We start from the raw sequence: 27,918 nt of genomic DNA, 5'->3' as shown, positions 1-27,918 counted from the left end.
TGCGGGCACGCACACAGCCATCTCCACAGCAGCTGGTGGGCTGGATCCAATCGGCCAGTGTGGGCCAAACAGAATGCGTGATTGATGAAGAACCCTCGAGAACAGACCTCGAGTCTGGGAGCCAAACGGTTCCTTGCACCGACCCAAAGGATAAAGGTGGCCAATCAGTTTTGGGGGCAGAGGCAGCATCCCACCAACATGCAACGCCTTTTCTTTCTCGACACAGCCCCGGTATTGTCCGTGATATAAAGCTGTTCAGTGTCCCGCCCTGCCACATACAAGGCCCGGCCCTGCGATGGTTTGTGCTTGTTTTAAATTTGACGGCTGGCTCTTCTTGCTCTCCGAGAAAGCTTATTCGGGAATAACAGCCCCTCTCCTGGGTCACGTGAGCCAGTCTGAGAAGTCATACGTGTCAGGATCGTCACAGTCTGGGTTTAGAAGCGGGACTGGCGGCGGGTGGTTTTTCACTCACTTGACCTGAGTTTATGGCCCTTCCATATCAAGAGGAGCTATTTTTGTACGTGCTTTCACCCCTACTTTGTTCTGATTGGAGTCTCTCTACTTCACTTCAATGAGTGAATTAGAATTATTTCACTTAAAGTTAGTAACCCAAGTTATACAACAAAGTATAAAGATTACGTTCAACAGATAGATGAGTGAACAAGGTAATAGAAAAATCTTAATACTGGCATAGAGCCATAGTAGCTGCCTTCCAAATTAAAGCCATCACTTGTTGGGGCGCCTCGGTGGCTCGGTTGGTTAAACGTCTGGCTTAGCTCTGGTCCCGATCTCGCAGTTTGTGGGTCCGAGCCCCGCGTCGGGCTCTGTGCTGCCAGCTCGGAGCGTGGATCCTGCTTTGGATTCTGTGTCCCTCTCTCTCTGCCCCTCACACATTCTCTCGAAAATAAATAAACATTAAAAAAATTTTTTTAAAGCTATCATTTGTCAGTAAAAGTTAAAACATAAAAAATGGCCATTCTCAATGTAAACAAATTTTGCCCCCATTTCTGCTCTCCTGATTTCACCACGTTCCCACTAGATTTCTATGTACATTTGCAACGTCCTAACATCATGTTGACAATTCCGTGGAGATGACATTGCATTCTTTTCCATGTTCCTAATGACTCGTCCCCTTTATGAAATAGGTAATGTCCCGTTATACCGACATTTCATTAGTTCATCCGCTGCGGTCGCTAAACCTTCAGGTTATTTGCAGCTTTTCACCACCATAAATGACACTGCTCTAAATATATCAATACATACACCATTTCTTTCTTTTTTTTTTTTTTTTTAAATTACTTCCTTGAAATAAATTCCAAAGAATGAGATTACGGGGTCAAAGAGTACAAGCATTTTTATGACCTTTGACCTGCATTGATTGTCAAATGCCCTCAAAAGGCATTGTACCAGTTTTCAAAGAATGAAATATCTCCTCCCCACCTCCCCCCCCCCCCCCCCCGGGGTCTCATCAGCATTGAGTTATAGGATTTCCCTGTATTTTTTTTTTTTTTTATTTCTTCCATCTCAATTGACTGAGATTAAATAACATACCCAGGGGAGTACTGTCATAAGCAGCCATGTAAGTCGCTGATTGCTTACTAATGCTTAGGACACGACAGAAAGGAAAAGAACACAGAAAACACAGGCTGAATCAAATGCTTAGTTGTGCCGAATGCCTTTGTATATTGAATATCTGTGGGCCCGGCTAAGCTTCAATACTGACAACAACAAAGAAATCGGTCCTGAGATAGTTAGTCTCATCAGCACACCGGAGGCGGATAACTCAGTTTTCGTTTTATAAACACGTTCACCCACTCACGAAGCTCGAAACTTTGCTTCCGAGTAAGACTGAGGGCAACGAACACTCACTTAGTTTATCGATGCCTAAAGCCCTGATGTCGAGCAGCAGAGATGTGACTCCGTGTGACCTCTTGCGAAGACTTCCAATTATTTCACCGTGGTTTTCTGCTTTTCCTGTGTCTCAAGCTGTCTTATGAATAGGGAGAGAAAAGAGAGATGAGGAGTGAAAGCAGAATAACAGGGGCAAGAGTCTCTCCTCCTTTCTAAATTCTGCGTGAGGCCTGGCTCCGTTTTATGGAAATACTGTGCAAACAGAGAAATGAGCGGCTTGTCCGTGTCAGGGCACTTTCGCATGGTTAAAAGAAAACTGCCCGACTAGCCCGGAATTCTTGGTGACCAACCCAGCTGAATCTCGTTCCTGCTTAAAAATATGCCTTAGGATTTCTGTGACACGGTGGCTCTTACAGAGTAAGCGTACTATTAAAAACCACGACTGAAGGGTGCCTGGGTGGCTCAGTCTGTTAAGCGTCCGACTTCTGCTCAGGTCATGATCTCACAGTTTGTGAGTTTGAGCCCCATGTCGGGCTCTCTGCTGTCAGTATGGAGCCCACTTTTTTTTTTTAATGTTTATTTATTCTTGAGTGAGAGAGAGAGAGAGAGAGAGAGCATGAGTGGGAGAGGGGCAGAGCGAGAGAGGGACACGGAATCTGAAGCAGGCTCCAGGCTCTGAGCTGTCAGCACAGAGCCCGATGTGAGGCTAGAAACCAGGAACCGCGAGCTCATGACCCAAGCTGGGATTAAATGCTGAGTCGGACACTCAACCGACTGAGGCACCCAGGCGCCCCGATAAATAAAAACATTTTCCAAAAGTCCTTGATTGACTCGAATGTGACCATGTACTTACTGCCTGCGTTGGAGGGTCTAAATGCACCAGCCTCGTGGGGAGCATACGCCTTGTTATCTGGGGAATAAATCTGCCTCAGCTGGGCGGGCATCCCTTCTCTCCTCAGCTCCACCACGTGAGAGAAACGTGGCGTTTTGTAGCCGGGAGGGCACGAGAGGCAAGAACATGCCGATTCAACATTTTAAGGCTCCACTCACCTGGATCGTGGAAAAGTAGAAACCAGGAGGCGGAAGTGTGAGCGCATCTAACATTAGTCAGTTACATCCAGTCCCACCTCCCACCTCCCATCACTGCCACTCCGGAGGAAGAGAAGGGCCAGAATGGAGACTGGAGTCGTCAGAAGGGCAGAGGGCGGAGGGCGGGGGGGAGGAGAGCATTTGGACTCCCCAGCAGACGTGAGGGCGAATGGATCAGCATGAACTCTCGTGACTGGACCAGCACACTGCCGACTGCCACACGGCTCTGGATTGCCACGGTCTTGCATGCTGCTGGGTGATGCCATTGATGGTGACACCCGGGTGGGGACACGTTGGGATCCAGCTGGTGTCCTCTAGCTCTCTGCTTGGGAGTTGTGTCTTTCCAGGCACACCAGGGCTGAGTTAGTGGAAGAGTGGGAAGGTCAAGTACCGAGAAGGATGAACTAGAGAAAGGCATAGTAATTTGCTAGAGTGGACCCTTCATTTAGAGTGAGGAATTGTGTGAGCGAGGGCCTGCGGGCTGGTAAATAGCTTGTTCAACTCCAAGGAGAAGATCCATCAGTGTCAGTGGCCAATTCAGAACATGGCAGCCAGATGATTTCCATTTCCCCCCTTCCCAGCCCTCCCCATCTCTCTCTCTCTCTCTCCCCACAAAACTTTTTCATTCCCAGCCCTCTCCCATCTCCTGTTACCTTGAATAATAAAATCCAGGAAAAATGAATGCCAAAGCAGCCTGGCCTATAGAGAGATCACCATGTTGGCAAGCAAGGCTAAGTTTCCAAGTGCTTCTTTTCCAAACTGTGTTGGAATGCGTGTGAATCTGACACGTACAATTGGCTGGAAAGTCATCCAGCCCTGAAGCTATGGCCCTGGGTAAGGAGGAGGCTGAAGAAGAGGAGAAGTGCCCACCCCACGCCCCCAAATCCACTCTTCCCACCCTCCCTAGTAGACGCAGATATGCCTTCCTCTATCCCCAGACAGCACATGCACACATCTGCTGAGGGCTCACCCCCACCGTATGCTAATTCGTTTCTATGCCGTCTTCCCAGCTGGGCAGTGAGTTTATTAGTGTATTCAGGCAAATCTGGGTTTGCACACCAAGTCCGGTCTCCTCAAAGCTATGGGACATTGGGCCAGCCACCTCGCTTTTCCGAGACCTTTGTTTCCTCATGCGTAATGAGCCTGCCTCAATCGGGTTGTTGTGTGGACCGTATGAGCTTCTACAAAATGCTTGGCCCAAACGTCTTCCTTCATTCACCGTGTAATTCCCAGCCCTTTGCACAGGAACGAACAGATAACACGCTCGTCAAAATACATCTCTGTCTACCCAGTGCTTCTCAGGCACCGTGTGGACGGACAGGGGAATTTTTTTTCTTGACCTTGAGAAGTGCCATGGTTCTCTGGCCACAGCAGTTTGTCCGTGTCTGGTAGTGACTCCTTATTCCAAGTCCCTTTCACGCGGCACCCCGAAGCAGGGTGGGGACGTGCCAACCCTCTCCAGGTAAGCCAGCTAACCTTGGGGTTTCCCCTGGTGTCATTCATTTGTTCTCTTATTGTCTCGGCACGCATCTATTGAGACCCACATGCTGTGGTTGCTGCCTCGGATGCTCGTGTGGGCACAAGACACAGTCTGTGTCCTGTAGCAAGTTACGGTCCCTGGGATCCCAGTAAGGATGAGCGGTGTCGAAGGTTAAAGTATCCTAGTGTGTTTCAGGGGTTTCTCTCTGTGCCTATCAGGGAAGGCTTCACGGAGGAGGAGTACCGTGCGCACAAACCCAGTTCTGTAGGTACCGTCATTGACCGAGTAACCCATGCGGGCAGAGGCCGCTCTAGGCGGAAGCTAATCAAACTTGAGCGTACGGGACCTTCACTGGCACGGTCCTTTCCAAGGCTTGGGAAGGGTCCTACCAGCTCGTTCACGTGGTCATGCGTTTGCACGTGCACGTTAGATGTTTCAACCACAGTCGATCGAGAACACCGTCTCTGTCCACGCCGACTGCTCCCCGTGTCTGTGGGTGCTGGAGTGGCCGCGAGGGTTTTGGGGATGCAGCTCAGGGGCGGTTTCATGGGGGTGGGGGTTAGGTTGAGTCTAGTGGGATTTACCTGTGTGCTTGGCAGTCACTTCTCTGTCGTGATGGTACAGCAAAGACTCGGCGCCCCGGAAGAGACAAGCCCCACGCACTCGGGGAATCCGAAAAGGCTGTTTATTACGCACCGGTGCCGGCCCAGCGGAGTCACCTCCAAAGGCTGAGGCCCGAACCTTGGCATCAGCCTCCTTTCATGGCTGGGAGGGTAGGGGGCTGAGAGGCAAAAGGAAAAGGTGGAGGGGGACCCTTATCAGCGGTGCTCTCCGGGCGTTTTGTGGACACAGAAGGCAAACAAGATTACAGAAGCCAAAAGGCTGGAGTCTCCAGCCTCGGACATCTGGCCGGCCCTTTTATCTTGTTTCTACCAGCTTTTCTTCTCAGTGATGCTGCTGCTAGTCGCCTGGGTGAAAAAATGGAGTCCAGGAATACCCTTGCTGCACACCAGGTGGGGCTTCCGGCAGGGTGACAAGAGGTCACAAGACTTGCAGGTCAGAAATCAGAAGGCCAGGGGCGCATGGGTGGCTCAGTCGGGGAAGCATCCGACTCTTGGTTTCAGCTCAGGTCACGATCTCACGGTTTGTGAGATGGAGCCCCGCGGAGCCTGCTTGGGATTCTCTCTCTCTCTGTCTCTCTCTGTCTCTCTCCAAATAAATAAATAAACTTAAAAAAAAAAAAGACAAGAAATCATAAGACGATACAGACACATGTGTTGGTGCCCGGCCCCAGCACCGGGTGTTTGGTGGAGGAAAGACAAGGGTTGAAATGGGTAAGGTGAGAAGCAGTCTGTGCAGAAGTATCACAGAGTTGTGTCTAGCAGTTAATTTTTTTTTTTAAATAAATATATACGCATCTATACAGACAGAGAGATCATATTCTGTTTCTGGATCGTGCGATGTTTATGGTATTTATCAGCCTTTAACTTTTGTAGTTTGCTGTGATTTCCCAGGCGACGCAAATAATCTTAGTCACGTCTGATTTCGTATTCCTATGTTTACAGTCCTTTTCTGATCTCTGGAAGCTGGATTAGCCAAGCCTCCAGTCATGGCTCATCCTGGGGGGAGTTGGGGGGGTTTGGGGGGGGTAGGGTGCACAGCAGAATTCCATCTTTGTACTTCATCCCAAAATGCTCTCATACAGACTCACCCCCGGGGCCGCCAGGGTCCTGGCTCAGGCCCCAGGCCTCCTGGCGGGAGCCGGTCCCAGAACCCCTGTTCCCAGGGGGCAGCAGCTGCTGGGTCCTTGGAGGCGCTGGGATCCGACAGCCCGGTACCTGGGAACCGGGGCCTGCCCAGCGGCCTTCCTTCCTGGCCGCATGGCTGCCTTTGGCCAACAGCTGCCTGTGTGCGGCCCCTCTCCGGAGGAACTGTGCGCCCATTCATCACAGGCCTCCTCTTGGAAAGGCAAAGAAGGTTGCATTATACGAGGTAAAGCTTATCGTTTGTATCTGCCAAGACTCCCGCATTTCCCCTGCCTCCCGCCTCCAGCGTCTCCCCTCCCCTCTTCCTTCACCCTCTCTGGTGGGTTTTCAATAGCGTGTGCTTTTTTTTTTTTTTCTTTCCCCTTTCTTTCTGGGCAAGACAGGGTTGTCTCTCTGGGTGGAAAAAGGCAGTGTGTTCGTGGAGTGCAGCTGCATTTCAAAGGTACTTTGTTGGCCAGTTATGAATTTGCCTTTGCTAATGTGGGGAAACAGGGAGATTCTTTGGCTTTTTTTTTCCCCCCAAACTGAAATTGATGTTATTTCTTTGCCAGTGGTACCCAAGGATATGTTTTGTTTCATTTCCTCCCCTTTCAGACTGAGCCCTATTTATGTTTGGAGCTGGGGCAGTGCCACTGAGAATCATTGTCATTACCACCAGCGTCTGAGGCCGGCCAAATTCAGCAGCTGTGGTTCCATGCCTACCCTCACCAAGGTTTATTTCCTTGACAACATGTCCTTGTTTGGACCAACTTTCTGAGTCTTTCTCTCGGTGTGTGTGTGTGTGTGTGTGTGTGTTTCCCCTCCTTTCTGAAATCCCCCTTACAGTGCATGGGACTTAAAAATAAAAAGGAAAAAGTGTGTGTGTGTATGTGTGTGTGTGTGTGTGAGAGAGAGAGAGAGAGAGAGAGAGAGAGAGAGAGAGAGAGAGTTAGTTGGGGACAGTGAGCAGGGGATTGGAAAAAAGATAAAGACTCTAGGAATTGGAAGATGGGTGCAGGGGCTGGAGTAAGGGGCGGGTGGTGGGAAGTTTTCTACATCAACAACAGCATCAGAGTCGTTATGATTTGGATGGCCAACAGTCTTCTCCACCCCCAAGCTACGCAAGACTCACCCTCGGCCTTACCCACCCTCTAGCCGTTCCAATGGAATTCCTAGGTGGCCCAGTGGGACCCCTGACCCCTATATCCTGTTCCTTTCTCCCTGCTTTGCTACTTTTCTCCTCGATAAAAGGAGAGAGTGAGAGATAATTAACAAAAAACATGGCCCCAGAACAATGACACAACTGGCCTTGGCCGGCCAGAAATTCATCCTGGTTTTCTAGGTGAACTTTCTCCCATCAATCTTCCCTTTAACCTCCATGTTAGTAGAAGCAACAGGAACCCCCCTCCCCTCCCCCGAGCAAATGCTCTCTTTTGACTGGGAACAAAAAAGGGGCTCGGCACAGGCTGAGGTGAAATCTGGGTGGTATGGGGCACCACACAATGGGGCCGCTGTTCCTTGGCCGGGCTGGTGTTTTACAACAGGGGAGGGGCAGGCGTGAATGGTCTGATGATGGAAACAATCCCCCTGATTCAGGCCTACAAACGCATCTTCTGTTCCACACGGAGCCGGACAGAAAAGAGAAAAGCCCACAAAGAAAAGGGGTGGGGGGAGAATTCAAACAAAATGCGTCAGGCTCAAACTCTCTCCTATCCTACATATCCTAGAAAGGAAATCCATCGCCGGGGCCCTCAGGATCTCTCGGCCGCGTCTGAGTAGCTATAGCTGGGCTCTGATTTATTGATGAAGCTTAAGCGACTCACTGGAGAAAGGCTTGGGGGTCCTTTGTCCTCGAGAGAAAGTACAATAGGCCACAAGGGCCAAGATCTCTGGGGACGCTCTTAGGCCCTGCCTTCCTCTTGCCCTCTCCTCCCCGCAAACGCCAGCAGCAGTAAAAACGGTCGGTGGTGTGCCTAGAAGAGCTGGTGACAAGGCCAGGCCACTTGAGATCTCCTTAAGAGGGTATTATGGTCGGGGAAAATATTTGTGCTGTGAAGATGGCACACTCCATTTGGCTAATGGCTCTCATCTGGGCCGGCTAATCGCCCCTTGCCCGGCTGTCAGGGGCACAGCCGCGGCCAATTCATGGCACCCTCGGAGAAAGCCCCCTTTCTGTGGCGACCAAGGCGGAGACATTGTGTTCACCTACTTGAGCAGAGGGGAAGGTGACCACGAGGGCAGGCCCAGTTGTAAATTACCATTAAGACAAAAACGGCGCCCGCTCTGCTCCGGGACCCCTCCGATAAATTATGGCTGGACTGTGAGCGTGAGCAGGTCCCCTGAGGGACTGGGTGCTGGAGGGTCCCTCCCCTTCAGAGCTAGGAATGGCTGTGGGGAATCGGGAGTCTGAGCCCATGGGCTGGAGCCCCCAGGAGGTCCCATGGTTTGCCTTCCGGGAGAGGCAAGAGAAAGACACACCGCTGCTGCTGCTGAGCCACTTAGCTCAGATCCTGTGTGGCTTCATGGCCACCTCTTCCTGCCCTTGTCCAATTGCCAGGCCCCAGCCTTAGCGTCCACCAAATGGAGAAGAAAGGAAAGGAGAGAGGGAGGGAGATGGTGAGAGAGGGTGAGAGAAGACAGAAGGAAAGGAAAGGAAAGAGAAAAAAAGAAGGGGAGGGGAGGGGAGGGGAGGGGAGGGGAAGGGAAGGGAAGGGAAGGGAAGGCAAGGGAAGGGAAGGGAAGGGAAGGGAAGGGAAGGGAAGGGAAGGCAAGGGAAGGGGGGGAGGGGAAGGCAAGGGAAGGGAAGGGAAGGGAAGGGAAAGGAAGGGAAGGGAGGGGAGGGGAGGGGAAGACAAGGGAAGGGAAAGGAAGGGAGGGGAAGGCAAGGGAGGGGAAGGCAAGGGAAGGGAAGGGAAGGGAAGGGAGGGGAAGGAAAGGGAAGGGAAGGGAAGGGAAGGGAAGGGAAGGGAAGGGAGGGGAAGGGAAGGGAAGAAGGGAAGGGAAGGGAAGGGAAGGGAAGGGAAGGGAAGGGAAGGGAGGGGAGGGGAGGGGAGGGGAAGGCAAGGGAAGGGAAGGGAAGGGGAGGGGAGGGGAGGGGAAGGCAAGGGAAGGGAAGGGAAGGCAAGGGAAGGGAAGGGAAGGGAAGGGAAGGGAGGGGAGGGGAGGGGAAGACAAGGGAAGGGAAGGGAAGGGAAGACAAGGGAAGGCAAGGGAAGGGAAGGGAAGGGAGGGGAAGGAAAGGGAAGGGAAGAGAAGGGAAGGGAAGGGAAGGGAAGGGAAGGGAAGGGAGGGGAGGGGAGGGGAGGGAAGGGAAGGGAAGGGAGGGGAGGGGAGGGAAGGGAAGGGAAGGGAAGGGAAGGGAAGGGAAGGGAAGGCAAGGGAAGGCAAGGGAAGGCAAGGGAAGGCAAGGGAAGGCAAGGGAAGGCAAGGGAAGGCAAGGGAAGGCAAGGGAAGGGAACAGGGAGGGGCAGAGTGATTTTCATGAAAAATGAGTTCGTCACCCTTGATTTGAAGTCTGAAGAAGGGAGTTTTATATAAAACACGGAAACCTCAAATCGGTGCTTAGCCATCAACCCAGAATGATGCCTTCTTATCAGCATCAGGCACTTTATAACCTGGCTCCTTATGCTATTGACCTCAGTTAACTTTCAAAGTAATAGATATATTTTTTTGCAAGTTTTCAAAAATGGGAATCTCTCTTCCTCAGTTGTGTTGCACATAACGTTGTCTTTAAAATTTTTTTAATGCTTATTTATTTATTTGTTTATTTATTTTTGAGACAGCGCACTCGAGTGGGGGAGGGGCAGAGAGAAAGGGAGACACAGAGTCTGAAGCAGGCTCCAGGCTCCGAGCTGTCAGTGCAGAGCCGGTCGCGGGGCTCAAACTCACTGACTGCAAGATCACGACCTGAGCCGGACCCTTAATTGACTGAGCCACCCAGACGCCGCACAACCTTGGTGTTAAGCAGAAGATACCACATTGGATTGGACTTTCTTTATTGACTCAGGGTCAAGTGAACAGAACGTGCGTGCAAGTGCTCCGCGAACCCTTAGGACAATGCCGCTGTGGGCCATTCCTGCACCTCCCCCCCACGCCCCCTGCACACTCCGGGGCCATGGTGATGGGGGAAGTTTCGTGTCTGCTCTTTATAGCTTTAGCTTCTCTGTGCCCCTCAGGTGGCCCTTTTGCTTGCCGGGAGCACCTTGCCTTCATTCTACTTTGCATTCTCTACCGGCTTGTGAAATCAGATAACCACGTCTGTCCACAGGCCCCTGAGTTAAGTGTCAAAACTCTGGCTTTGGGACCCTTGGACAAATTATTTCACTTCTCTGCACCTCGATTTCCTCATCTGTAAGGCGGAAATGGAAACAGCACTCACTCTGGGGCACTGCTGAGAGGAGTACACAGAGTAACACAAAGCAAATGCTCAGGGCAGGGCCTGGAGTATAGTAAATGCACAATAATTATTGGTTGTTTTTAAAATGATAATTTAAGGTGCTCCCGGGTGGCTCAGCCGGTTGAGCGTCCGACTTCGGCTCAGGTCATGATCTCGTAGTTTGTGGGTTCAAGCCCCGTGTCGGGTTCTGTGCTGACGGCTCGGAGCCTGGAACCTGCTTCGGATTCTGTGTCTCCCTCTGTCTCCGTCCCTCCCCTGCTCACGCTCTCTCTCTCTCTCTCTCAAAAACAAGTGAACATTAACAAAATTATTTTTATTTTTTTTTAATGTTTTTATTTATTTTTGAGACAGAGAGAGACCGAGCATGAGCAGGGGAGGGGCAGAGAGAGGGGGAAACACAGAACCTGAAGCGGGCTCCAGGCTCTGAGCGGTCAGCACAGAGCCCGACGCGGGGCTTGAACTCACGGAGAAAAAATTTTTGAAAAAAAAAACAACACACGATAATTTAATATTATGAAGCACGAAAGCACTTTCCTCTGAATAGCAGGCATGCATTTCAGTGCTCGTGTTTTGTACAACAGGAAGGTTTTAAAAGTTTTGCGGGCTTATTTCCCATTTCCTGGTGTGGTTCCGCGTTGTAAGGTGCCTAGAGAGTGAGCTCCAGAAACCTCAAATCCTGAGTGTCAGCCCTCGGGGGCCAGACCAGCCTTACTAGCTGAGAACATTTTCTTAAGTGCACACACTCCAGATCTCTCTCCCTCCTGGGTTTCACCTTCCCTCACCCTCTTTCTGCATTTCACTGACAGGTAAGAGCGGGGACAATGACAACGACTGTCCCTCATTTAGCACTTAACCGACATGGAGCATGGAGTTCCATGTTTTGTCTACATACCGGTTTTTGCAGCCTCACCAGTGAGGTGTTTTCTTTTTTTTATCTATGAACTGATAAACGAGCTACGAAACGGGGATGAACTTTGAAAACATTGCACCAAATGAAGGAAGCCAATCACAAGAGACCACACGTCATACGATTCCAGTGATACGGAATGTCTGGAACAGACAAATGCATGGAGGCGGAAAGTAAATCAGCGCCTAAGGGCTGTAGATGTTGGGGTATACCGGAAGTGCCAGACCCGGGGTTTCTTCTGAGGGTGATGAAAATGTTCTAAAACCGACTGAGGGCACGGATACACCATTCTGTGAACACACAAAAAGTGAATGCTGAATTGTACACCTTACATGGATTGTCTGATCGGCGAATTACGTCACAACGAAGCTTTTCATAATATGGAAGGGATTATGGAAATAGATCATCCTATGGCAATCACCAGAGCCGCAATTAATTGGGCCGAAGGTAGAACCAGATAGAATCTCAGACTATCTCCCCACAGGATACTAATTATACATGCAGGGAAAATGGTGACTTCACAGTGGAGAGACCTGGCAGATACCAGTCTGGCCAGGTGGCTAGGGTTCACGCCGGAGGGGTGGGGGGTGGACGCCATGTGCCTCCGGATGAGTTACCCCCCGGGGGCACGCAGCATCATCCCTGGGGTCTCCCTGCCAAGAATCAATATCCTGAGTCTGGGCACAAAGCAACATTGGACAGACCCAGGCTAAGGTCATCCCACAGAATAAAAAGCTTATGCTTTCAAGAGACTCTTAAAAACTGAGAACAAACTGAGGGTTGATGGGGGGTGGGAGGGAGGGGAGGGTGGGGGATGGGTATCGAGGAGGGCACCTTTTGGGATGAGCACTGGGTGTTGTATGGAAACCAATGTGACAACAAACTTCATATACTGGGGAAAAAAAAAAAGCTTATGCTTTCAAACTGATAAAGACATGAGAAACAAGGGAAGACAGAGCAAAACAGACTAATGGGGCGACAGCTAAATACGATACATGTGTCTGGATGGGATCTTGGACCGGCAAGAAAGAAGAGAGATCAGCGGGAGAGGAGGACTGGAGGATAGGGCACGTCAATGGTGATACCCTCACTGGGAGACGCATACAATGGTTGTGTAGACAAGGGTCCTCGGTGGGGGGGGGGGGCGGGGGGGGGACACACACGGGAGAATTTATTCACGGGGGTTGGGTGTGTGGTTGCTTTCAAATGGCGCGGAAAAACCCTGATGATGGTGTGTGTGTGCACGCGCTCACACACGCGCGTCTGTAGAGACAGCGAGAAAAACACAATCAACGGGATAAACGAGGTAGAATGTTCACAGTCGAGGAATCTCACGAAGCAGATACATGGGTTCTTGGTCCTGCTCTTGCAACTTCCCTGTAGGCTTGAAACCATTGAAAAAGAAGTCATTTAAAAGAGCTATGAGGTCATATAACGGGCTGTGTCATTCAACTACATTGTCTTCTCCCCGCCGCGTATCTAGACGGATTGCTGAAATGGACTTTTTTGTGTCTCTTCTCTACAAAAACCCATCACAGGTGTGTGTGAGAAAGAGAGAGAGAGGAGAGAGAGAGAGAAACAGAGAAGTGGGGGAAGAGGGGGAAGGGGGGGAGACAAGCAAGCAGGGTTAGTGAAAAAAGGTCTACTTTTTAGACCCTGACGATACAGCACTAACACAGCAAGAATGCTGGGGCTTCAGGCGTGAGAACAGGGTCCCCCATCCACCCCAGACACTTGCTCAGTGTTGCCGGAAGCTTTTCCCGAGGCGATTCGGTATATTCATCCCAAGGTTGGAGAGAAGATGCCAGCTGGAATCCTCCCCCACCCCAGATAAAGGAGATACTAGTCACTCCGACTCGCACAATTGTGTAAGTGGCTAACAACAGAGACTCTCCTCAGTACTGGGAATTTTTTTTAAAGGGGAGCAAAGAGAAATCAGAGTGGAAAGAGAAGCAACTAGAAACGGGGAGGACGCACAGAGGGAAAAATCAGCGATAAGAAATGGTGTTGGGAGACCATTCAGACCCTAGTTCTCCCGCCCGCTGGTTGTGGGAACCTAACAAAGCCGCCCACACCACCACCCCCCCTTTAAAAACAAAACCAAAACAGCACCAACAGCTTCTATTTATAGCGTGCTCGGTAGGTACCAGTCTCTGTGCAGAGCACTCCATACTCGTCACCACACTGAGCTCTCTTCGTCACCCTAAAGGATGGAGACACTCACCAGCTTTTTTTTTTTTTTTTTTTAACAGATACGTAACATCAGGTTAGGAGAGATTAAGAAACTTGGCCAAAGTCACATCGTTCATGAGTGACGGAGTCAAGATTCCGAGCCAAGTCAGCTGGCTCGAGACCCGAAGTTCATTACCATCACCACAAAGCTCTCGATGCGGTCTTCCCAGCAATGGTTTCCATCTGTAGAAGGCTCGGCTGATTGTTACCTAGGCACTCAAGCTACACTAGGAAGAAAGCGTATTATTCGTGGTCTCAGACTGAACTAAAATCCTAACTTCTTGGTCGGGAAGACCAGTTCATCGGTCCCACGGGACCTCAAGCGTTCACTCCCCACCCGCTCCCTGCCCAGCTCCCCCCCGCCACCCCAGCTTCATCACTGACGTTGTCTGTCTGAGCCACGCTTCCAGTAACATCCGAAGCTTCACCCTGTGCCCCACCCTGGCCCCTGTTGGAAGACAGAGGCCTCCAGGGTTCTCAGGCCCGTGGAGAAGCGACTGGCAACTCCGTGATTGTCATAAACCGGGTGACTCTGTGGCACTGACACAACCTTGGTTTAAGCTATCTCCTCCAAAGTAGTGTGATCGGGATGGAACCTTCCTGGAGCAGACAGAACCTGGAAAGCACCCTTGCCACCTCCCACGTCCACTTCTGCTAATGTGACATCTGTTCTCGGCCTGAGTCTTATTTGTGGGTACTTGTCTTCTTGCTATAATTTTGTAAGACTGGCTTTGAAAATCTCTCTGTTTTATTACTTTGTGCCGAAACAGGGATTGATTGATTAGTTTGGCACAGCAGCTACCCTAAACTTGCCGGCGGGGAGTTTGTGTCCCCTCCTTAACTTGGAACGTCCTCACCCGAATTTCTCACCAACCTCCTTCTGAAACGCCTATGAGATATATGCTGGGGCCTCCCCACCCATTTTTCAAGTTGCTTAACCACTCTCACATTTTTTATTCTATTTCCCTGTCAAAGACGCCTTCTGGGTAAATTCTTCCCTGCGGTAAACCATTTCTCGTCAGTCGCTTCCAGTGTGGAGTTCAATTCCATCTCGTGAGTTTTGTACTTCGATGATCATAGTTTTCATTCCAAGGATTTAAAACAATTAAAAAAAAAATTGCCACCTGTACTTCTGATCTCTGCCATTGCCCGTTTCTTGATTTCTTATCCTTCACCTCCGGGAGATCCCAAATCATATTATTTGAAAGCCGTGTTCAGATTTTGTTATGACTGATGTTTCTTTGAGTTTATTTTCCACGTTGTTGACTTAAAATAATGATTTTGGGTTTTTTTTTTTTACTTTTTCTTAGCATTCAATTTCTTCATTTGAAATTTTAGTTCACAGGGTCATCTTCAGTGGGGGGGGGGGGGAGTCCCTTCCTTGTCTTCTGTGCTCAGCCCCCCGCCCACACCATCACTCACTCACTGGACCCTCGAGCCTCAGGTCCTGGGACCAGAGCCAGAGGCTACATGGCAGCTGAGGCTATGGGGACATGGAACCTGGGGCATGGCTGGGAGCTCCCTCCGCTTCCTCCCACTTCCCTGGGTGAACAGTTCACCGAAAACACTAGCCCAGACGGCTGTGGTAGCCTTCTTCAGTCTCCTTCACAGCCGGAGGAGCCCCAGCCCAGTGGTCCCCCACCACACCTGGGACACCTTGAGTCCCTCTTCTCCACGGGAGTTAAACTTGGAACTGCCGTTCCTATATCCCAACCCAGAGGTCAGCACTCCTGGGCGCTCACCCCTACCTCCAGGTTGGGTTTCTCTCATTTCTGGTCCAAGGACATGTAACCCAATTTTGGTATCCATTGTGTCCTTCTAGGTTTCTCTTCTTGAGTCTTTTTGCCCTATCACCTCTGTATATTTGGAATGGAATAGAATCAAAGAGCCTTCGAAGCATGAGGCTGTAATGCTCTATCCCTGGGATTGCCATTCACTCTTGCCTTTAATTTTTTCTTATTATATATACTGTATTCTTATAAATCATCTTAAATCCTTTCTGTTACTAGGAATAGTATACATACTGTATTTGTTTTCTAGGGCTACCATAACAAAGTACTACAAACCGGGTGGCTTAGAACAACAGAAATCTCTTTTCTCACAGTTCCAGAGACGAGAAGTCTGAGATCAAGGTGACCGAAGGGCCATGCTCTCTCTCAAACCCAGAGAGGAGATTCCTTCCTTGTTTCTTTTCTATTCTGGTGTTTACCAGTGTCTTAGTCAGCTCGGGCTGCTGTAAAAAAAAAAAAAAAAAATGCCATAGACTGGTAGGTAGTTTAACAACAGACATTTACTTCTCATAGTTCTGGAGGCTGTGAAGTCCAAGATCAAGGTGCCAGGTGATTTGGTTCTTGACGAGGGTTCTCTGCCTGATTTGCAGATGACCTCCTTGCTGTGTCCTTATGTGGTAGACAGAAAGAGAAAGAGAGAGAGAGTGTGTTCTATCTAGTCTCTCTTCCTCTTCTTATAAGGCCACTAATCCCAGTATGGGATCCACCCTCATGACCTCACCTAAACCTAATTACCTCCCAAAGGCCCCACCTCCAAAGATGTCACATCAAGGTTGAGGGCTTCAGCATATGAATTTGGGGGGACACACAAACGTTCAGTCCACGATGGGTGGCAATCTTGGGCGTTCCCTGGCTTGAAACCATATAGCTCCAAACTCTGCTTTCATCAGCACGTGGCATTCTTCCCCCTTCATCTTTGTTTGTCTCTCCTGCCATTATGAGGACACCGGTCATATTGGATCCAAGTCCACCCTAATTCAGTATGACTTCATCTTAATCATCTACAAAGACCATATTCCCAAGTAGGGCCAACTTGCAGGTACTGGGGGACTTCAACACATCATTTTAGGGTGGGAGGGGTGTCCATATTTCAACCCACAATGCATGCTTTTCCTAAAAGGGGAAGTCTCACCTCCTCCAAAGGCTCAGAAGTCGTTTATAAAGAAGAATTTGTAAGGAATATGGGTAGTTTCCTGGTTGACCCTATGGAGAGGCTATGCCCTTTAGGTTTTTTTCTTTGTGTCTGTTTTTTAATTTATTTATTGAAGGGAAATTCACATAATAGTGACCATTTCAAAATGAATGTTTCAGTGGCAGTTAGTACATTCGTAATGTTATGCAATCACCACGTCTACCTCATTCAAAAACATTTCCATCACTCCAAACTGAAACCCTTGCCTGTTCCTTTCCCCCACCAGCACCTGGCAATCAGCAATCAGCTGCCTCTGTGTTTCTATGAATTTACCTATTATAGATATTTCATATAAATTGTGCATTTAGGAGACATTCAACAAAAGTTGGTTGAGTGAGTGCCATGTGCCAAACTACTTAAAAACAAACAAACAAACAAACAAACAAACAAAGTTACCCAGGTCCTGAAACTGTGACATTGAAGTATTCTCATATTGGATTTTATTTAATGGGATAAAATGTTACCTGTTTCTTTCCCTAGTGTGGTTTGGGTTTTATTGATAGCATGAGGGATAGGCAAAGAAGAGAGAGTGTCTTTTCAACAAATATAGACAAAACTACATGAAATTGATCTATCATCCCAGGTACAATATCCAGACCAAGTAGACTATTAACTTTTTTAAAGCAAAAGAAGAATATTTTAAGTTTCTATGTACTGAATTGTGTACCCCACCCCACCAAATTCATATGCTGAAGCTATAACATCCAAAGGGATGATATTTGGAGATAGGGCTTTTGGGAGACAATTAGGTTTAGATAAGGTCATGTGGATGGGGTCCCCACAATGGGATTAGTGCCTTTAAAAGAAGAGACACCAGAGAGCTATCTCTTTCTGCCTCTCTCTGCCATGTGAAGACATGGTGAGAAGGTAACCATCTGAAAGCCAGGAAGAGAGCTCTCACCAAAGCCCATCCATGCCGGCACCCTGTTCTTGGACTTTCAGTCTTCATAACTTTGAGGTATAAATGTCTGTTGTTTAAGCCCTCAGTCTGTGGCCACCCGAGCTAAGACCTAAGTCTTCAAAGAATTGAAAAAAAAATCACTAACTGTTTTCCACAAGAGCAAAAATCACCCCAGAGCACTTGGGTAAGCAAAGGGAAAACACTTTTAAAAACAGGTAAGTGAATGGGGACATGAGAACAAGATTAATGATTTCAAGATAAATCAATCCTGACAGAAGTAGAAGTTAGGAACATGGAGTTTCAAAGGGGCCCCAAGCCACCAGAAATAAAGGTAAGATTGGGGGAGAGTAGAGAGTTAATGGAAAAGTCTACAAATTCTTTATCCTTCTTGCCATGGATTCTCAGGTTTATTTCCTTAATAAGAGATACTAAAGGCAGTAAGGGGATGAAAGGCTGAGAAGCACTGGGGTGATTCATTTCTGTCGTCAGGTAACCAGTGAGAGTCCTTCTCGGGGGCCAGCTGTGCCCCTGTCCCTCTGGATTCTGCTCACAGTTAGAGGGATTTGTGTTCTAGAACACAGCAAAAGAACTGCTTTTTAAAAAAATTTTTAAACATTCATTTTTGAGACACAGAGGGAGACAGAGTATGAGTGGGGAAGGAGTAGAGAAAGAGAGGGAGACACAGAATCCAAAGTAGGCTCCAGGTTCTGAGCTGTCAACACAGAGCCTGACATGGGGCTCAAACTCACGAATCGTGAGATCATGACCGGAGCCAAAGTCAGACGCTTAACCTACTGAGCCACCCAGGTGCCCCCGAATGGCTTTTTTAAAAAGGACAGAGGGTACCACACCAGGAGGCCATATGGAGCAGTGGCAAGGTTGTGGAACAGGAGTTCAAAAGACATGAATTTGAATCCTGGATCCTCTAGTTTTTTCATTGTCTGATCTAAGCCTCAATCTCCTCCTATGTAAGTTAGAGGTAATAATGTGCACCTCGTGGGGTTGCTGTGAGAACCAAGCACATCTGCCATGGAGTAAAAGCTTCCTTTGCACCAAGTGATTTGTGTACATGAGTTCTAATAACAGAACATCCTGGTTTTACCACCAACTTTCTTGGTGCTGTTATCTCCCTCCCTGGAGAATACGTGTCTCTGAAGAGGATAGAATTACATTTCAGGGTGCCATTCGGAAGATGTCCCCTCCAGAAAACCTAATCATGTCCTTCTCTATGCTCTGAAATTTTTCTGACTGCCCAGGATTTGCAATTTGATGCTGCTGATTCAGGATACCATAGGAAACACCGTGTGCTGCAGCGATTGCTGTAATGGAGTCAGATAAAGTATTTTTCACATAAAACAAGAACACTAAGTAAAAAATCAAGATACAGTCACCATTGGAAGCATAAGAATATTTCATTTACATGTACTGAACAACAGAATAGCAAGATATATATAAAAGGAAAACCAAAATAGATATAAGAAAAATATAGCCTGTAATATACCTATAGTTGATGAAACATTGCCAGAAGAAAATAAAAATTAGGCAGATAATTTTAGCAATCATAGAGAAGATAAAATTAATGCATATAAAAAAGAACCAAAAGGGAGAACCAGGAAACACATATTTCCCTCAACCTATGAATACAAAAAAGCTTTCACAAAAGATGACAACATTAAAAAAAAACCATAATACCTGAGTAGCAAAGAAACTTCTGAACACAATAACACAAGTGAAGATAAAGTTCATGTAACTGACCCTCAAAGGGTTCAGAATATATTTAAAGAGAGAGGAAGAAAAAGACTGGTTAAGCAAAGATGATCAAATGTGCATACTGGGGACCCTGAAGGAAAGTATATAGAAGGAAAAGTATGTTTTTGCAACTTTTCTAGAAGTGTGAAATTTTTTTTAATAAAAGGCTAAAAACGAGAAAGTGGATGACTGGAAATAAGAAAACCGAGGGAACCAATAAAGGAAATAAAACGTAACTGAAAAACAAAACGAACGGTTTAAGAAGTATTACTTAAATGTAAACACCCTTAAATTTGGTTAACCACTGACCTAGCTGACACAACAACAACAACAACAACAACAACAACAACAACAGAATGTGGGTACTCAAAGAAGAGGAAACATCTTCCAATACCCCAAACACCCCAAGGAAGGGATGCTTTCACATCAGGCTCTAGGCTTTCGACAAAGGAAGAGTATAACAAACAGGGATCTGTGAAGAATGGCTTCGTGTTTGGGTAAAAAAGTAGAGGTGACATTGTTTTTTTTATATCCGTACATGAGGGCACCACGTGAAAACTTCTTGTAGATTTCAGTCTAGTGGAAAAATTTTTTTTCTGTAAAAACTTGTGAGTTTCGTTAGCTCCTCAAAATTATGTAAATGATGACTGTTTTCTTTTTTGCCTTAGGGGCAAGAGAAAAGATCCATCCTTGCCTTTGCCAGTCTCTGCCTCACCAGCTGCTAGTACGACCTTTGTGACATTATATCACTCCCCAGTTGCAACTCTTAAAGGGGTCTCACTGCCCTTAGAATGAATCACAAACACGTTAGCATGGCGGCATTGGTTCGCTGGGGCCACATCACACAATGCCACATGTTGGGTGTCTGTTTCACGCCTCTCTCCTTGGCTTGTAGGTGACCATATTCTCCCTGTGTCTCTACTCATGGCATCGTCCCTACACATGCCTCCCTGTGACCAGATTCTCCCTGCTTATAAAGACACCAGTCATTTTGGATTAGAGTCCACCCTGACGACCTCATTTTAACTTGATTAGCTTTGTCAACACCCCGGGTCCAAATAAGGTCACACTCTGAGATACTGGGGGTTAGGACTCCGACGTATCCTTTTTGGGAGGAACACAATTCAACCCACGTGAAGGCCCGCAAATCCATGCACTGCGCGCCCCCTCCCTTCCTCTCCAATCTTAGGTCTCCCTTTGTTCATTGGCTCCATGGCCTCCAGCCTCGCTGGCCTTTTTCCCTGTGCCTCCGGTCACCAAGTCTTCTCCACATCTTTTCCTCTGACTGACCCCCATCCTTCAGGGCTCAGTTAGGATGTTCTTTCCCCGGGAAGCCTTTGAATAGCATCAATCCATCTAGAAACATTCTTCCATAGCATTTCTGAGAGTCTGTCCCTACATGTGGCTTGACATTTGACTCCCCTACCAGAGTTCTATTTTGTTTATCACAATGATCTAAGTGCCCAGCACACGGTACGTGCACTGAATGAATGCTATGAACGTATAAATGACAACACACAGTAATTCCATTCACCTAGATTATATTATTATGTTTCCCCCTCCACCCACAACTTTCCATTTTTTATTTCCCTTTTAACTATGTATACTCCTCATAAACTATTCAACTTTTTTTTTTTTTTTTTGGAAGCAGGTATCAGATGGGCTATAAATGAATGATAAAGCCAATAAAAAGATATTTTGTCTATCAAACCATTAACAGAGGTTTCCCAAAAGGAGGAGTTTGGGATCAAGTGGTGGGAGAAAGGGAACTTCTACTTCTTGTTTTCTATGCGAATTGGTTTTTTTTTAATGTAGGACAATTCCAGGATTGTTTTTGCAACTAAAACGAAGCAAAACCGGACAGTATAGGTAAACTATTCTCAACTATAAAAATACAGGATGTTGGGGTGGCTGGGTGGCTCAGTTGGTGGAGTGCCCGACTTCGGCTCAGATCATGATCTCATTCATGGCTTGTGAGTTCGAGCCCTGAATCAGGCTCTGTGCTGACAGCTCAGAGCCTGGAGCCTGCTTCAGATTCTGTGTCTCCCTCGGTCTCTGCCCCTCCCCAACTTGCGCGCACTCTCTCTCTCTCAGAAAAATAAACATTAAAAAATTAAAAAAATACATAACGTTTTTTGACAAAGAGAGTTTTTAATTTGGAATGATGTTATCCAATTACATATTCATTTAAGGCTTTTGTTCCCATAGAATTTTTTTTAAACATTCTTTCAAAACAAGAGAGCTATTTATTTAAAGCCCCGAGAGATTGGGCATCAAAGTTATTCCAGTTCTCTCTTTCACTGCCTCTCTCCCTCCTTCTTCCTTTCTACAAATATTTATTAAGCACATACTAACATCCAGGTGCTGCATGAGGTACCACAGACGCAAAGATGAGAAGATCAATATCCAGCCCTCAAAGCGTTTATACTTCCTCGTCTTCTGGAATTACAAATGCACCCACCCGTCCACATTTGTATACCTATAACCTACTTCCCAACTTGGAATCGTTTCTGCTACAAAATGTTTACAATGTGTCTATGTCCACCTGGGGCTGAATTCACATGATTTTATTCTACTTTGGATTTTATAAAGTGCTTTTACCTATATTTTATATGATTCTCCATTTTACCGGTGACACAATTGTCAGTAAATAATGCAAAGGCTCAGAGCTAATGAAAAGAACAGCCGAAGTCAGGACTTGGGTTTTCTGACTCTCAGGGCTGATTATTCCCTGATATGTGGTTCCAGAGTTCTCCAAGTGCGTGTCCTTTCGTTTTCTGACTGGGAAGCCAGGCTCCAAGCTCTGGAATCGATTCGCTTTCCGACAAGGTGTAAACTTAGCAGCAGACGTTGTAACATGAGGCTGAACTGAGAATCATCTAAGAAACCCAACCAAAGTACCAATGCTATGACTCCCATCTAAACTGGGGAAAAATAGAAGCCACAGAAATGTCCCCAACCCAAGAAAGTTTAGTAGAAACGCAATTTCAAGCTGAAGCAGAAACAGAAGTCCCTTCCTTTGGCAAGCTATGAAATAATCAGCCTGGCTCATAATACGGGAATCCTAACTGGTGTCTCAGCGTACCCCCAAACATGTTTTGAGGGCTCCAGGATATCATCACGCACTTAGGTGGACCGGCTCATCATCTCTGCTTTATACAAAAGGAAATAGAGCCTCCCAGAGGTGTGGTTCTTTCTCAGGTCATAGTGCCAGTCAATCACCAAATGGAGAAACTGTATTCTTCCATGCCTGGGTGCAGGAGGCCAGAGCAGAGAGGACTTTCCTTGATTTTACAGACATATATTAAATTAATTATAGCAATCCCCTCTAAATATGTATGAACCGTATTGAGAATATATTTGCAATATCACCTAGCTATCATCTGGCTGTATCTGCCTACAGAGTGTGACGAACGTAGCCAGGGACATGGGTAAACGACGCCGAAGGTGATTCCACGGCTACTTGAAATAGTGGCTTTATTTCATAGAGGAGAATTGTTACAACCTACGGAGGTTATTTAATTTGTCTCTCAGTCTGGCTTCTCCAGGAAAGGGACCCAGGGAGTAGGCTCCCAACCCCTAACGCCTTCCCCAGGAGCCTTCATTCTCACTGCCCAGTCTGGCTTCTCCAAGAAAGGGACCAGGGAGTAGGCTCCCAACCCCTAACGCCTTCCCCAGGAGAATTCATTCTCACCCGGCAGAGACCTCAGCAAAGGCAGCCTTGAGCAGTTGGCTGGGCAACACCCCCACCACCTGGACCCGCCCACCTCCAAGGGGGATGATGTTTTGCTGTCAGCTGCCGTCTAGGGGGTACCCCAGTGTGGGGGGAAGCAGCAGCCACAACCTTCCCCCTGGGGGTTTGAGCCTAGAGAACCAGAGGCTCCAGCCAAACAAGCCACATACCTGCCAAGTTGGTCTCCAGGAGATGGGTCTTACTCCCCCAGCCCTGGACGTACCAACCTCTTGACCATACTGATTTCCGTGAGCTTCTATCTCTCAGAGCCACGTGTGACGATGGGCTGCCTTAGTTGGCCCCATATCCTTTTCTCGTTTTGTTTTGTTTTGGTTTGGATCTGTCTGTTGCCCTGGCAAGTCTCCCTGAATCTGCTCTGTCAATGGAATCTACCAAATCACCTCCCTTCGGTTTGGTGAAATCCAGAAACCAAAAGGTATCTGGGTCCATCTTGAGCAAGGGGAGCTTCTGGAAACACGTGTGCCCAACGGCAGAGAGCTACTCTCCGCAGAGGCTCAATGTTGGGGAGCAGGGAGAGAGCAAGGGACAGAGAGGAGGGACGTCCTCACTCACGCTCGCATCCGAACAGATTTTTTTCAATCGCCAAGGAGCATCCATTCAGTTTCTCTAATCAGCTTCAAAGGCCTCGTAGGGCTGCCTCTTCCATTGTGAGGCTGGTAATTCTGTGTCACAACTAATTACCGCCTAATAGCCGTCGTGGGCGCAAAGTCTCGGTTTAAAAGCAAAGTTGATTTCTTCCTTCATTCAGCCCTCAGCTGCCCCTGAATGGTGGAGATTACATGAGGTAATACGGCAGTGATTTCTACCTGCTGCAGTTGATCAGCTCATCTCCAGCTGAGCGAGCCGCTCCCTCCCCCTCGGACAAAGATTATTTGTCATTAAAATGCTCAAGCTCGCTCTGCTCTCTTTTTACAATCTGGATGTTGCCTATACTTGGAGAAAGGTTTTTTTGAAGAAAGATTAGCAGGATTAGGAAAGGTTCACATATGTTCAGCCTCACTCTTGGTATTCAAGACATCACAACCCTGCACCACCCAGGAAGCACAAGAAAACGCAGTGAAGGCAGAGGTGGGGGAGGGGAGAGAGGGGGTGGAGGGAGGGGGGGGTGCGGCTGGGAGAGAAGCTGTGTGGTTTTCCCCCAACAATACAAAGCTGGAGTCAAATGCAAATCTGGGGATGTTTGATATTGGGGGATTCCCAGGCAGTTCACTAGAATTTTTGTTTTTAGCACTGTTTTCCTTTTACTTCCTGTGTGATTTCTTTCTCACCTTGAGAAACTGGCCAGTGTAGGGGAGAAGAGGTGTCAGAGGTTGAACTCAGTATTTTGACCTTTTGGCAGGCTCTAACGCCTATGCCCAAGCCAACTGCTGTCCCTTGGCATTCCTCCTTGTCCACTCTTCCTTGCCCCATTTGCTTTCCAGAAAGCAACAAATGAAGCCACAGCCATGGCTCCAAGGCCTGTGAGAAAACCCATCCCTGAGTTGGAATATTGCACTGAATTAAACTTCTAACCAATCCAAACTGACCCCTCCCCTACTCCCCTGGGATATCACACTGACACCAAGAGGAGGTAAAAAGGAATGAAGGATGGCTGGGTAGTTTTAGAATCTTCCCAAATCTCCCCATAAAATAGAGCAACTGGAACAGCAAGCTAAGAGCAGGGACAATGTCTACAACAAATCTAGGCAATGAGGTACTCCCCCAAACACCAAATACTAACAGGTCTGGACAACATCTACAGTACAAGATCTGTGTGGTAGGAACATCAGTGCTGACAGACAGAAGGAAAGAAGACGTGGTCCTGGAGATGCTGAGTATGGGGGAAATCAGAAAATCATGAGTCGGTGTTCACTGGAGGGCCCAGCAAGTCAATCCGAGTGTAGCAGCTGAAACAAGGAGAGGGTTCTGCACACCCAGTATGTGGTTCAGTGTAATAAGATCTGAGGGTGTTGGAGTGTTCGGGGCCCTCTCAAAGCGAACGAACTCCCTTCTCATACAAAGCCTTGCACAGAGGACCATCAGAGCAAAAGGATAGAGGCAAGAAAAGAAGAGCCAGATAAACTGGATGAGGAAGGTGGAGGAACAAAGGAGGTAGCTCTCAAAATGTTGGCAGATTCTTGCTTATATCTTTGTAAAACCAACAGAAGAGAGAGCTCTAGAACCTGTGAACTCGAGAGACTGTCCTGGCATACCCGTGGCTCCTAAAAGTATAGAGAATGAACAACAGAAAAGCACTGTGGCGAAAACCCATAAAACAGTTAATTGAAGAGTAAAAAGGTAGAACAAAATTCCTACAAACAATGGAAACAGGCCAGGAAAAAACCCTTACCAAACATGGCAAATATTCCAAAACAAGTGAAACAAAAATAAGAAAATGAGAGATGCCATGAAAGCACAACATACCTCAGAATTGGAGCGGGGGGGGGGGGGCGGACTCAGAAATAAGGTGATTGAAGAAAAAGAAGTTTGGAAAAAACAGGTGGCAGAATTGAGAAAATAACTACAAACCAAAGGGGAGAAAAGTGACTGGAGACACAGTGACACACAAAATGGGAGAATACAAGGGACAGAGGAAGATGTTAGATGACACCATGGGGCTACAATCAACAAAATCCAAGCTGTCGGAAACTCTATAGGACAAATAATCCAGTTTCTGTAACAACAACGAGAGAATATTTGGGAGAAGAAAGAGAAAGAAAAAAAGAAAGAAAGAAAGAAAGAAAGAAAGAAAGAAAGAAAGAAAGAAAAGGAAAGAAAAAGAAAGAAAGAAAGAAAGAAAGAAAGAAAAGAAAGGAAAGAAAGAAAAAGAAAGAAAGAAAGAGAAAGAAAGGAAAGAAAGAAAGAAAAGAAAGGAAAGAAAGAAAAAGAAAGAAAGAAAGAAAGAAAGAAAAGAAAGAAAGAAAAGAAAGGAAAGAAAGAAAAAGAAAGAAAGAAAGAAAGAAAGAGAAAGAAAAAGAAAGAAAGAAAGAAGAGATAAAGAGGCAGGGAGAGAAGAAGGAAGGAAGGAAGGAAAACCTATAGATAAAGGAGTTTTATAAATTATTTCAAGCAATTGCACAAGAGGGACATTTTTTGGATGCTGATTCAAACAATATGTTAAAAATTATAAGACAACTAGGTAAATAAGAACACTTAAGGATATGAAATAGTGTGTTTTTAGGTATGATAAGATACTACGATTACATTTTTTAAAAATGATGATTATCTATTAGATGCATATAATGAAATGTTTATAAATAAGTACTTAATACCTGGGCTCACTTCAAAATTATCCAGGAAGAAGGGTAGTGGGTGAAGGCATACATGAAGCAAGGCTATCCTGTATTGATACATGCCGAAGCGGATCAAAGAGAACTTCCTAATTTACTCTTCGTAAATCAGCGGATCAAAGAGAACTTCGTAATTTACTCTCTATTTTTATAAACATGATTATTACCATAAATGCAAAGATCAGTGAATAAACAAATGACAAGGAAGGCCTTAGAGCCTGGCACCCACTAGGCAAGAGTACGCATGGTTCTATCCTGAGAGCTGTGCCACCTGTAGAGGGTATCACGAGGTACAAACACACTTTATAACCTGTCCCCTCAGACTTTCTCCCACTTTCCGTTTTGTAGCGTATTCATCCCTAAGTTCACCTGGAGGTACTGCTCCATCACTTCCTGGAATGCGAAGTCTACAAGGGCAAGGATTTTGACAATTTCATTACCATTGTCACCCCAAGAATTAGAATAGTACTCCAGCACAGAGCAGGTCTTCAGTAAATATTTGTTGGCTAATTGAATGAATCACCTTGCCTAATTCCAGCATGTGATTTCAAGTTCCAGCTATTGTATACAGCAGGTGCTTTCACTTTGCAGGGGATCGGTATCCAGTATTCAGTCCTTGGGTATTACTTAAAATGTAGTATTATATATGTCGGTCATTGGTTGGAATCAATAAATGTAAATGTTATATATTATTTATTTATATTGATATTTGGTTTATTTCATCAATGAGTTTATTTAAAAATTAAGGGTAATCCTTACATCTTTTCCACCGATAAACTGTGAGTTGTGGTAGAAAACATGAAATTTTTCAAAAACAAATAGACCCAGTTCCAATCCTGGCCTTCTAAAAGTTAACTATTCACATATGGAATATGTCTAGTAATCATTTTGAGCTTCAATTTTCTTAATAATAAAACAGAGTTAATAATATCTCTCTACAGACCTATATCCCTCCTGACACAAAAGATCTCATCAACATTTTAGAAAACAGGATCCAGTAATATATAGAAAAGATAACGCATCACAACCAAGTGAGGATTATCCCAGGAATGCAAGGTTAGTTGAAGTTTTCAAAAGAAAGTGATATAATTCTCCATATTAACAGATTAAAAAGAAAAAAAACGTGATTATTCTAAGAGATGCAGAAAAAGGCGTCTGATAAAATACAACATACATTCCTGCACACAAGGAATAGAAGGGAAGTTTCTCAAACAGATAAATGGAATTTGTAAAAAACAAACAAACAAACAAACAAACAAAAAACCACAACAGCTTAACATATTCTAATGGCGAAAGAATAACTACTTTCTCTCTAAAATCAGGAAACAGGCAACAATGCCTGTTTTCACCACTCTAATTTTCCATTGTACTGGAGATCCTGCCCAGAGCAATAAGTCAGGCAAAAGAAATAAAAACCATTCATACTGGAGAGAAAGAAATAAATCATGTTCTTACAGGTGACATGATCATCTGCATAGAAAATCCTAAGGAATCTACAGAATGGCTATCAAAACTTACGAGTGAATTTGGCAAGGTTGTAATATATGAAGACAGTATACAAAA

General features: G+C 46.6%; 1 long non-coding RNA gene across 1 annotated transcript in view; it reads right to left on the bottom strand.

Annotated features, from left to right (window-relative positions):
- Positions 1–1,561: 1,561 nt before the first annotated feature.
- LOC122230270 overlaps positions 1,562–27,918 on the bottom strand; it is a 48,502-nt gene continuing 22,145 nt past the window's right edge. The window contains exons 2-3 of the long non-coding RNA XR_006207365.1: positions 2,705–2,901; positions 1,562–1,990 (exon numbers count right to left, since the gene is read on the bottom strand). This is a non-coding gene — a long non-coding RNA (uncharacterized LOC122230270). The remainder of the gene's footprint in view (positions 1,991–2,704; positions 2,902–27,918) is intronic.

The sequence above is a fragment of the Panthera leo genome, chromosome C2, assembly GCF_018350215.1.
Source record: "Panthera leo isolate Ple1 chromosome C2, P.leo_Ple1_pat1.1, whole genome shotgun sequence".
Lineage (NCBI taxonomy): Eukaryota > Metazoa > Chordata > Mammalia > Carnivora > Felidae > Panthera > Panthera leo.
The sequence above is the reverse complement of the archived record's forward strand: the minus strand, read 5'-3'. Positions and strand labels throughout refer to the sequence as shown.